Source organism: Rhipicephalus microplus, chromosome 1, assembly GCF_043290135.1.
Source record: "Rhipicephalus microplus isolate Deutch F79 chromosome 1, USDA_Rmic, whole genome shotgun sequence".
Lineage (NCBI taxonomy): Eukaryota > Metazoa > Arthropoda > Arachnida > Ixodida > Ixodidae > Rhipicephalus > Rhipicephalus microplus.
The window spans coordinates 104,011,383-104,024,362 of NC_134700.1; the positions used below are offsets into that span (position 1 = coordinate 104,011,383).

Below are 12,980 nucleotides of genomic sequence, written 5' to 3' on the forward strand. Positions count from 1 at the left end.
TACATCGTTGTATTCTTCAATGTGCACCCAAATCTGAGCCCACGAGCCTGCAACATTTCCACCTCAATCGAAAATGCAGCCGCCGCAGCCGGGTTTCGATCCCGCAGCCTGCGGATCAGCAGCCGAGTATCTTAGCCACAGACCAACGCGGCGGGGCGAAGCTACTTGCATGTGTACATAGTTATGAATTTGCTCTGTCGCGATGGTAGCGGTGGCGAAGAGCGGCGAGCCGTCGAGCGGACTTCGCTGAAGCCTTAGCCCGAAGGCGAAACAGGGAGGCAATTCGTTTCGAAAACAGCAACAAAAGTAGCGTTTACTGTAGCAGGTTGTCGCTTGTACAGAGCCGGCCAGCACGACAACGTCGGCTGGGGCAAAATCTCCTAACATGGGGCCGGCTCGGCCTTAAATAGCGTCTTTGGTCCATTCTCTCAGACCAGTTCTCGGGCTCGGAGGGGGAGACGTAGCCATACCCGGAACTGCAAAGTGGTTCGGCGGAGGAAACTACGTTATCCCCGGACTGCACGGTTCTCCTGCACAGAAGGCGGCGCTGGGAGGGGGGGGGGAGACAGTTCGTCGAAACAGGGCTCGATCTTGTGAGATGTGCTCCCGAACGAGGAACATGTCTGTGGCACAACAGCACCCCCGCCGCCAGACAATGCATCCGGAGTTTTGAGCCGTCAGCGCGGCTCGGAAGGAGGGATGCTCGTTGACCATCGGTAGCCGTTCCGCTCTCTCCGCCCGTTGAGACTTCCATAGGCCTGCAGATGTTCACTGGAACGACGGAGCCGAACACAAAGGCGAACCACTCCGGCCAAAGCAAGCACCCTCCAAATGCTGATCAAATCGCCAGACCAGCAGAAACGAAAATATTTCCTCGATATTTAACTGAGCTAAAAAATAGCATCACGAGCAATGTATCTGAGGAGCAATACATAATGTGGACACTCCTTTAGAGTGCATGACACTGCTAAACCAAACAGAATTTTTTTTTTCGTGAGCGATTCTCGATTGTGACCCGGGCAGATTAGGGACGATCGAAGCTGCTGAGGTTAACTCAATTTGGCCCCGAATCTACAATTTAGAATACCAAGAGTTTTCGAATCACGCACATTTGCGTCGCCTGCAAGCATAAGACTGTTAAACATAACAAACTTCGTCATCCTACAAGCAATCATTCAATGCGCGCCGCCAACGATCATCACGACAAGAGTAAGCACGCTTGAAAAAACTAAGAAAATAAGACTGAAAATCAAACTTGCGCACGTTAAACAAAACAGAGGGCAAAGTTGACCTACACTGACGCGCATAATAAATGTAATGTCAAACAGAAAAGGTATAATAAACAGGGGCTTTTACTTAGCCTTATCTGTTAAAATAAAACACACTAACTGTTACTTTTGAAATATTATGAAAACAAAATTAAACAAATGAACATATCAATGTCAGTTTCTTCAATGAGAAGGAAAGTCAAACTTTCAAAAATTCAGACGCATTCCTTTCTGAACGGCTGACGACAAAATTAGAAAAATAATTCTCAAAGCTAAGCACAAAATACACTCTTGGTATTGGTAAGGCAGCACTATCTCAGACGAACTCTGGGGAGTCGCGCACTCCACAGCTTTCGAGGGTTGCGGTCTGGACAATGGGACGACAATCCAACTTGTTCGCCGAACTTAGTAGCACCGACTTTTGACGTACACCCACTTAACTCGAAGAAAGGGGCACCTGCACTGCGTCGTTTACCCCTCCGGTTCGACCAGCGACCTTTTCGCCATGGTGGAGAACAACCGCTCGTGTTACCGCTCAAGCGCTCACAACGTTTCCCCACTTGCTTGCATCTACGCGGCAGTGAAAAGGATAAGACCAGGCGGGGATCTCGGCGTTCGAATTTCCCTGAAATTCGGTCTTTCTTCATGTGCTTCCCGCCTAATCTCGGTCTCAGTGATGGTATGAGCCTCAAACATTTCCTATAGAACCCTTTCGCGATCCTACGCGTAGTCCTGAACCTGGCGTCTCTAATGAAGACGTCACGGCACTTAACAACTGCTTTAACGTGTTTGATGCTTCTCGTCTTTTCCGTGCTACGCTTTTGCCGAGGCCTTTTGCTTTTCGAATGGCTAGGAACGCTGGAAGCCCCAACACACTTATTAACAAGTGCGCTGCCTTCGACAGGTTCTGCCAAAACTCTATGCGGCTGGACCAACTTATCTTTGTGGTCATTGTTAGGTGTCTGCTCTGGAGATGAGAGGAAACGGAGATTTTGGCTTCGGAATTTTATTGAAGTTTCTTTCTTCGCGACGCGCTTCGCGTTTGATCTAGATCTCAGCAGCGGCCTGAACTTCAACTTTCTTTTATTGAGCTTTGTCCCGACCTCAGCCCTGACATTGAGCATGGCACCTCGAGAGCCATGGCGTTTAGCCACTTTCACGCGTTTGGCGTTCCTCGACTTCGCCTTATGTTTGCAACGGTGACTCTTCCCAACGGAACTTATCACCGTGCTCATAGCACTGGCATTCATACTATGAAGTACGCTGCCGTCACTTCGTGAAGACAAAGCTCCAGATTGGTTACCTAGCTTTTCCTCGGGCCCGATGCTTGCTGTCTCTGCCTGTGACAGAGCGGGAGTCCCAATGCTTTTAAAGTCAACCAACTCGACTGAAAGTTTCTCTTCAGTTTCTAAGGGTCTCTCCCTTTCCAAGATAGCCCTTGTTCCCAGGCCTTCGTAGTCGGCCTCATGCTCACTTTGACGCGATTCATCCTGATCGCGTGCGCTGCGCAGCGGCTCCATCTCTAGCGCTTTACGATGCGCCTCTGCGTCCCGAGGTTTCCGTTGGGCCTCCGCCCCTAACTCTTTGTGAGGCTCCTCAGTGCCCGGATCTCTCTGACGCACTTCGGTGTCTTGCACCTTGTGACGGGCCTGAACGTCAGATGCCTCGCGACTTTCCTCATCCTGAAGCGCTGCGCGACGGGCCTCCATCGCTTTACTGCGCGCGTCGTCCTCCAGCGCTTTACGACGCGCCTCGTCCTCGCGCTCTTTTCGGCGGGCGTCTACCTTTAGCGCCTTACCACCTGCTTCGGCGCTGTCTCTATCACTCCAACTTTCAGCAGGATTTGAAAGAAAAAAATATCTTATCAAATTGTATCTAGCCTGGCTAAAATCTCCTGCTTCCTCGAAGGGTAAGCAATTCAAAACATGCGCGATCTTGCGCGGCAACAACGTGGCGAGCTTCTCCACCAAAAGGTCACGGCTAACACCCACATTACTGCAAACAACTTCGAAATCATCCAGAAAATGCGCGATGTTTTCGCCTGTCTGAAAGCTGTGGAGCTGCTGTTTCGCTCGCTCCCACATAAGTGCTTGAATTTTTAGATCAAGCTCTCTCATTTTGAGAGCATGCTCTGTCCTTTTTCGTCTCTCCTCGGCTTGCCAATGTTCATGACTTCTAGCCTCTTCGGCCTTCCATTGTTCGTGCCTTTTATCCTCTCGCTCTTCGGCCTTCTGCTTTTCCTCACAGATGAGCTCCCAAAACTCGTCAGCTTCCTCGGCCGTCACATTCTCTGCCCGCATCACCTCGAAAATCGCTTCCTTTGTTTCAGCGAACCCGGCGGAAATCCCCATGGTTCGACAAATTTCGAGGAGGTCCCCCACAAGGTACTGCTCCATCGCGATCTCGTTTCTCGTGATGCTCTGCTATTGATATTCACCGTACTCTAAAGCTAATCTCATGGTCTAGAGCACGTGAATAATAAATTACAATCAACAAAACAAAACAAATCAAAACACTCTCCTAACATCTGCCTGTGCTAGAGAGGTCTGGCGAAATGAACAGGAAACGTTGGGCACTCACCCAACCAAAGTAGCCGACGATGGTCCAACTCGTGGCTGCCGTCGAACAGTATCAGGCCTTCAGGGATCCGGTCCAACTTGCCAATGTTGAGATCCGGGGTTGCTTGTCCCAGCTTGCCGAATGATGAGAACAGGGTAGCGTATCGCAGCGTAGTCAAACGCTATCACGGTGGTCGTCCTCGTGCTCGGAGATCCGATCCGAGTTGCCAAACGTAGGATATCGTATCCCGTAGCTGCCAACCACTGTTATGAATTTGCTCTGTCGCGATGGTAGCGGTGGCAAAAAGCGGCGAGCCGTCGAGCGGACTTCGCTGAAGCCTTAGCCCGAAGGCGAAACAGGGAGGCAATTCGTTTCAAAAACAGCAACAAAAGTAGCGTTTACTGTAGCAGGTTGTCGCTTGTACAGAGCCGGCCAGCACGACAACGTCGGCTGGGGCAAAACCCTCTATTATGGGGCCGGCTCGGCCTTAAATAGCGTCTTTGGTCTATTCTCTCAGACCAGTTCTCGGGCTCGGAGGGGGAGACGTAGCCATACCCGGAACTGCAAAGTGGTTCGGCGGAGGAAACGACGTTATCCCCGGACTGCACGGTTCTCCTGCACAGAAGGCGGCGCTGGGAGGGGGGGGGGGGGAGACAGTTCGTCGAAACAGGGCTCGATCTTGTGAGACGTGCTCCCGAACGAGGAACATGTCTGTGGCACAACAACATACAAAATTCACTCAAAACCAGAGATAAAAAGTGTACATAGCACATTTGCAAAATTAGGTGTCACGCACTCGGAGATACATCACCACGTGGAATTCACAAAAAAGAGACATTAAACACCGTAGAACACAAAGCGCATGGGGATGCACCGAGAACAAACTTTACAATAATAGTCAAATACAAATAATGAATGATTTCAGAATTTGTCGAGGCATAAAACTTAACTTATTAGTTTAGATAATGTGTACCAGTGGTTAGTAACAAGCTTTTTGCTTATTTTACCAGCTGCTTTGCTAGCCTTAAGGTTCAATTGATTTGCTAGGGCATTCATTACGTGATATGTTTGGGCAGCCACCATTCCTGCGCGCTTCTTGTTGTAGATTAAGCCGTCTAACGTAGTGTTCTGGCCCAGCAGCGTCGTCGATAAATCACCCTTGGTAACAGACGAAGATTTGAGTGCACCTGGACATTTCAGAAATTTGGATGCATAGAGAAGTGCTTCCTCTGCCTGCAGGGCTGAAATTGCAAATCTCTCGGCGACTTGCTTTCCATTCAGAAATTTTTTGTAGCTAGCAGGCACGTAGCCAGCATTTTTTATATTGGAGGGGGGAAAGGCACAAGGATTATTTGTTGGAAAGACAGTATTTTCGTGGAAATAGAAAAAAGGTTGCCCTGGATTGTAGAAGGTGCTTAATTATTCGAAGAAAATGAGATCAAAGTGTAATGTAGCCCAAGAGACGACTTATTCTACAATGGAAAGGAAATTTTGACACTGCAGTGAAGCTAGTGCGTGTACACCAGTAAGAAGTCTTTCCTATACCTAATAATCTCGACAAAGAAGTCCCATACAACATCAGTAACGGGAAAACTAGTGACAAATTAAAAACTAAAAAAAAAGGGGGGGGGGTAATTCAAGACAACTGGTCCTCCACTTACGCATGTGTGACAAAAATATTCTCAGTCGCTTTCTGTGCCGAAATTCTCACACTATGACTCGACAACAGGCCTGTGAGAAGAACGATAGCCATTTCATTGCAGGAATTTTTAAACTAAGAACGCACATATTCGGGAGAAACAATTTTATTAGACAACAACGAACTAAAACAGAAATGTTTCTCTCACACAAAGGAGAAAGAACTTTACCATTCATTTTCGCAAAACAATCTCAAAAAACGGCACCGCCAATGGCTCTGCCATCAAATAAAGGTAAATGCAAAAGAAAGAAAAACTAACATATAGGCTGGATGAAGAAAGCAGTTCACGCTACAATTTTCATGCGTCACGGTTTCTTCATAAACACAGCAATAACGTCGCAGACACTGCATCCAGTGAATAGACTTAAGAGCCAGACCACCAATCTGCTCCTCAGCCGTCCGGTTCCTTAAGTACGTTTTCTCTCTTTCCAGTGTCACAGTGTTGAGAAGCTGCGTTCTGCAGCGACTGTACTCGATCGGACCATATCCCATATCTTAAGGAGTGCATGAATGCTCGGGAAGAGGGCTTTGTCGCATTGAGCTAAAGCGTCCGTCCCAAAGCGGAGAAATTAGTCAATTTGCATGACTTGCCATTTAGTTTTCTAGATTTCCCACTCACCTGTGAGTGTACAGATATAGACTGTTGTCATATCTCTCAGGTAAAAATCGAAGGCCCACTGTACAGATTCATATTTACCTTTGGAGGCGTGCTTTAGTGACACAAATGGCAAACTTTGCAGTGTTTTGCGATGGTGTGCCAACCACCATTTGAAAGCAGCTTTTAGGTCATCCATGTACGGAATCAACAAGACCTACTTCTCCGCAGAACGACAATCACAGTTTGCCAGGTATCTCTATGTTCCTGCCACTCGCGGAATCTCGCACTTCACACCGATCTCCGCCACTCTGTCTTCTGCCTCCGCATTAGCTTTCATCTTTTCCAGCTTAGTCAGCGCCAAGTTAACCTACTCCAAGGCAAAGCTCATGTTAATGTATGGGCTCTGCATATCCACACACAAGTGCTGTTTGAGGCCTGGGAATATCTCATTAACAGTTAGGCAAATACAAGGGTGGCGCGAACAGATTCGCTGATGAAGACAATGAGCGGTAGCCGCTGTTGCTTTCTCACAGAAGGTCTATGAACTCTTCAAGTGGGCGATCTCAGAAAGCGCTTCTGCAATCGATGCAACTGAATCTTCACGTTCCACCAACCACAACATCAGCGCGGCCTGCTGAATGCCATTGCAGGCTACATGTTTTTTCAGCACTGCTGCCCTATTGGGTGACACCCAAAGGAAAGTGCACACCTAACTAATTGTGCCAAAGGCCCATCAGTTGGCGTGGAGAGCTGAGGCGTCACTCAAACAAAGGTTCAGGGAGATGCGTGCGTAGAGCCATAGGGAAGTCGTTCCGGATGAGAGCCTGCACCCCTAGAGGTCAGCGACACTCTTGCTTCCCCTTTCAATCTGTTAGCCTCTCATCACCGCCGCTGGGTCGTCGAGCCATTCAATTGGCGGGAGCTGCGCACACCGGGGGTGGTGTGGCAACCGCGGGCTTCAAGGTTGTCCGACGACTGGATAAGCCGAAGGCTGTATTACTCTTTTCCTCTTCTTTCACCTTGTTATCTTCTCCATCAACATCAGATGTAAATAAACCTTCATCTATCCTGCAAGAGCACATCTCTTCACTACGGATGGGTCATGTGCCGAGGGCCAGCTACCAGTCCAGACCAGCCACACCCGCTCCCAATAACTGGAGGCAGCGGGGAATCCTTCTTAACTCCGAGCTCAAACACCGCGCAAGACCACGAGTGACATTGTCTGATTCTAAATAAGAATCTACGAGAAGGGTGTGGCCCTTTCCCCGCAGCTTTCGCTGTGCTACGCATACACGAATCATGCTGAAGTTTCTCTGGCTTCCCGGTTCAGGCCCAGGCGCGCGGCGACGGAAGCATCCAGTCAGTGAGCGTCAGTTAATGAAGCCTGTTGCTCAACGGACAGCGTGGTTCACTCGACCACAGAAGGCATGTTTGATTATCGGACTGTTGAAAAGTATCAGTACACGACGTCATGGTAGCAGGGACAAGCTTTGAAGAGGGCCGCCGAGGAGACCTGGGATCACCTCCTACTGCGAAGGAGACCAAACTGTCAGAGCTGCAGTGCAGTGAATCGACAAGCCGGCCCGGATATTAAGTGGAGCTCGTGGTGAACATCCGATTGGTTTTGATTACAAATGCGACCGTCCAAATGCGAACCGTACCAACACATGCTCAGGCTACGATAACTTTTGTCGTTTCCCAGTGCCAACATGATCGAGTGCATCCAACGAGCGCCGATACAGGAGAACGATAGCTTGAAAACAAGAGGTGACGCATTAAGTCCACAATATCAGAGCTGCTCGCCTGTGCCAACGCACGGCGGTGATCCATTGTTTCCGTCGCTCTTCGTAACGCTCTGCGGTAAATGAGGAAGACAATGTTGCGGGCAAGTTTTTGGAGGTCTTGAGCACCCCACCCTATAGAAATTAATTAGACACTATTGGATGTCTGAGCCATAACACATACTATAGGACAAATCTTGATGCCGAATGGTCTCATAAGAATTATGCTAACGACACGTTTGAAACATCGCGTAACTCAATCTGATGAACCTCTTATAAATCAGGCAGCGAATAGGTAGCTCGAGGGTATGCGAGCCGAGCACCTTCCAACTCCGCCCCTGAGGAACTCGTTCCGGTCTCTTGCGACTATTCGGCCATCCTAAACCATTACAGAGAACTTAGAAAATCTTACTCGCTACAATACCGAACCCTAAATAAAGAGGAATCGGTCAGCTGGAGGCAAATTCAAACCAGCACGTTTCCAAATTTGCACATCCTGAGTAAAATGCACCCCTCTGCATACTCTCTTCTCTGGCCATAGTGTTCAGCTAAAGCAACTCTGTACCACGTCACGTGGGAGTGTCAGGCCATTACAGCTTTACAACCAGTACAAAATCCAACCGCGGAGCAATGGGAAGAGCTGCTGGCCAGCGGGAACCTGGAAGATCAGTTGAGTCTGATCAACCGGGCCCGCACGCAGAGTGGCTGCTGCAAGCGGAGCCTAAGCCCCCCCCCCCCCCCCCCCCCGCAAGCCATGCATCTCCGACTACTCGGAGCTTCTCCGCAGAAAATGTGCTGTAAATAAATAAATAAATACGTTTTACTACCACCTACTATACATCTACTGAATCAAATGTAAATAAAAAAACTTAATAACATCCTTGATATTCCTTCAGTTTCCTCAACTGAAAAAAAAATTGGAATATTCCTGGAACCAGAGTTTTTTCTACACTGAAAAAGCACCGAACTTTGTTTTATGTTTTGATTCCTTGCATCTGAGTCAATGTTCGCTATTGTTGTTTGAATTAGTGAACGTCTTACACTCGCAAACAACTATTTCTGAAAGAAAAAGAAACCTTTTTCAGCTCATCGTTCAGCACGCACGAAACAAAAGAAAAAGCCTAAAAAAGTGTGTAGTGCAAAAAAATAAAACTTGTTTCCGCCCGGGATCGAACCGGGGACCTTGCGCGTGTGAGGCGCACGTGATAACCATAACACCACGGAAACCTTTTTTTCTTTTTCTTTCTTTATTGCCTGTTTACATACGACATTCACAAACATATATACATCAAACAAAGTAGAAACATGAAAAAAAGAGGTAAAAAGCATCATATTTAACAGGCTTTTTAAAATTCCTTCATCTGTAGAAGGCTTTCTACTTGATGAAGCCATTCGGGCACCTCTTGTTGAACCTTTTGTGCTTCCACGAACGAACAGACAGATTGAAAGAAATATTGCCTAACCGGACGTGCATTACCATCAGCATGGCGCACCGCCATTCTAGATTGCCATATACCGTGCAGGCCCAGTAACATAACTAGGTCGAAAGGTATTCCTTCTTCATTTGATGCTGGTAGAAATCTGATGCCATAGGCATCGAGAGGCAGATCCTTTTTCAAAGTCCTTTGGAGAACATCCCCGAAAAAGACTGCATCCCAGCAGTATCTCTGAAGAAAAAGAAAATTTCATCACCTCATCGTTTAACGATACGCCTTAGCACGAAACAAAAAAAGAAAGCATAAAGAGGTATGTAGTGAAAAAAAAATAAAATTTGTTTCCGCCCGGGATCGAACCGGGCACCTTGCGCGTGTGAGGCGCACGTGATAACCACTACACCACGGAAACCGACGGGAGCGCGCTGCCCCCGGTCTGTGGCCAATCCATTCAGCGAATACGCTCCCCCCCTCCCCACTTTAAACGATGCGCCTTCACTTGGTTCAACGGACAACATTTTGTAGCGAAATCAACAAAGAGAACTTGTGCATTTTACTTTCATCCCTATATTAGCCCTTGTTGGCAGGGGTGGAGGACGTATAGAACAAAACAAAGGCCTTTCTATCTAGGGGCGTAGGGAAGTGGGGACCCGGTAGAGAGATGTGGTCCAGTGTGATATTGTGTTGTGTTAAACTAGTGAAAAAAATTGTGGGAGCGTGGACCTGCATGGTGTACTACATCCTGGCACGCTGCTGTGTCTGGCTTCTTTAGCATGTCGCCATGCAGAAAACGTATTGGGCGTCCCACACTCGTCTTCGAAAATCGGCCCGATACGTCACCAACACGTAGCTCTAATCATCGGCGAATCGGCTGCGATAAGATTTCAATACGTCGACGTCTGCTTCCTGGTTGCAGCCAGGGGTGCAGGAATGGGAGTGCAAGTGGAGGGAGAGCTGCCTACCTCCCCCCGCCTCCCGGAATGTCTGATATCTGATGATATTTTCCTATGCAGAAGCGAGAGGCTGCAGAAGACGTCGGTTTGCAAAGTCAAGTTCAAGATATGCGTTTGCAACAGTGTTCATAATTGTTAGCCAACTTTGCACTTTATTAAACATTTTTGCGGTCACGACACGGCGGAATGACACGCCATCCCATGCTAGCTCCACTCCCCGTCAATGCATCCTCCTGCGATAAGGCTCCGCGGACGCCCTTGACACTCACTGAAGTCTCGCACCACTTTCGTTAATTCCGCCACACAACTGGCATACGAAGCTGACAATGCAATACCGGACTACATTTTAGTAGTAAACTGTAGCTGGACTAAGCGCGCCACCCCACTACATGCTGAAGAAGCTTAAACTAGAAGAGAGACGACTCGTGAAACGACCGGAACGTGACGACAGGTGCGCAAAACAAAAAGCTTGTTTGGCGATTTCACTGTAGTTTTCTATTCGTAAAATTTGTTTTTGTTGATTAGTTATTGCGATTATTGAGCACGTGTCAGACGGATGTCTATTCATGTTGAGTTGCATTGGCCGGCCGTTGAACAGTTGAATCTTGCGCCCATCCTGTGTACTCTCTTTCGTCCGTAATTGTTTTTTTTTTTTCGGGCAACCTAAATATATTTCAAAGAAAGCACCAACTAGCCTGAACGAAAGCCTTAGTGTCGAACAAGTCGACGAGGTTCAGACTAGTGAGCGTGGACATCCTGAGAAATGTTGTTTCCTTCAGTTGACGAGCACACGTTCATAATAATGCACTTCGAGAACTCTTACGTGATACATTTCACTGTCATGGATTCATTATAAGTGGAGCGAATAGAGGTCAAAGTTTCACTTCTAAATTTCGTGCTGATATCTCCGCGCATGAACCCGAATTCTCAACTTATATTTCTTTTATTTTCTTGACATTGGCTGGATGAAATTATCTGAAACTCTATATGCTAGGTTTATGAATCCACAGATGACAATGCACTTCAATTAGGCTGCGTGTGACCCAGTGGACGCACATAACTCCTCCAAAGTATATGGCATATCACGGTGTTTGGTACGGGATTCTAAAGGTAGCGTCTACAGTCTCCACCCGTGCTCTCTTTTCGCGCGCTTTTTTTTTTTTCGCTTACCAAGCGTTACAGTGCTTAGAATAGTACGTAGTGTACCGTTAAGACTGGTGTTTTCGCGATTGGGAAATAGTTCTTTGCTAGAATGCGATAAGTAATTTTGCTGTTCTGTTTCGGATCCTTTAAATAAATGCATGTTTTCAGAAGGCGCTGTACTTTGTTAGCTACGATAGGGATAATGAAAAATATTGCAATTGTAACAACAATAACAATATAAAATTTCATTTCTATAATAATAATAATAATATTATTATTATTATTATTATTATTATTATTATTATTATTATTATTATTATTATTATTATTATTATTATTATTATTATTATTATTATTATTATTATTATTATTATTATTATTATTATTATTATTATTATTATTATTATTATTAAGTATAGTCGATAATTGATCATAAGATTCAATGTGGTGTCATTGTGCATTTAGAACAGTTGTACACAGGCTCTCCGATAAATTTATGCAGTGGCTACGAAACAAGTCATTTTAGCTTGACTTGGACAAGATGAGCCACAGTCAACGCCGTAGCCAGAAATATTTTATGGAAAGTGCGAAGGACGAGGGGTTCAATATCTCATGACGTTCATGGGGGCACCCAGAGGGGAAAGGCGATCACTTATTCTCGTGCCTGTGTTAGCACTCCCCCCTCTATACAGTCATTGTCGTCCACCTCCTATGATCAATTAGGACAAATGAGGGGTACATACAGCAACAGTATTGTTGAAATGAAGTTCTTGTACTACTAAACACAAAAAAGGCAGGACCCCATCCTCCTCTCTGGTGTTACTTTAAGTGACCCCCCCCCCCCCTAAAATGAGTCGCGTGATCTGCTCCTGATATATGGGCATGAATGTATATTTAAAAAATCAACGAAAAAATATGCCATGTGAAGGGTAGGGGAGGTGTTGTGTTAACTCTTTAATAAGCCAGTGTCAAGGAACAAAAAGATATTAAAATCGCACAAATGAACAAAAAATATTGAAATCGCACAAATAATACTATCATGATGTTAAGGAGATATAGCCAGCTCTATTGTAGCCACCCGTCTAATGTTTCTAGCACGCAAGCACACACACACACAAATTTTGGCAACCTGCCTCAACCTCATCTACCTAATCAGATACATATCTTAATTAGCACTGGTGTTGTCAGTTTGCCGGCTCCCTTTGTCCGCCTTGGTAGCGCAGTAGGCACCTACTAACAGTGTGTCAAACAATACTAAGTAGACTTTTGCCTGAGTTTGTTGTGAGCACTCATGTTACCACAGGGGCTGTGCAAGGATACATGAAGGAAGTTGTGGCCAGCGTGCGGTTTTTGTGTGTTCGGTTTTCAACTGACTACCTGTGGTCTGTTGGAAAGAAAAAAACTGTACAAAGATTTATGTCACACGATGCTCCCCATCCCATTGTACAGAGCGCTAAATACAGCACGCAAGGGTCAAAATGTACTTAAACGAGTTAAAAAAATGCCAGCAGCTCCAAGTGCGAAAACGTTCTTTTTCAAATTACAC

General features: G+C 46.5%; 2 non-coding genes across 2 annotated transcripts; both read right to left on the bottom strand.

Moving 5' to 3' along the window:
* Positions 1 to 9,059: 9,059 nt before the first annotated feature.
* On the bottom strand, positions 9,060 to 9,132 carry TRNAV-CAC (transfer RNA valine (anticodon CAC)). The gene has a single exon. It is a non-coding gene; the product is annotated as a tRNA-Val (tRNA).
* A 545-nt stretch (positions 9,133 to 9,677) lies between these two features.
* TRNAV-CAC (transfer RNA valine (anticodon CAC)) lies at positions 9,678 to 9,750 on the bottom strand. Its single transcript has one exon. It is a non-coding gene; the product is annotated as a tRNA-Val (tRNA).
* Between the last annotated feature and the right edge of the window lie 3,230 nt (positions 9,751 to 12,980).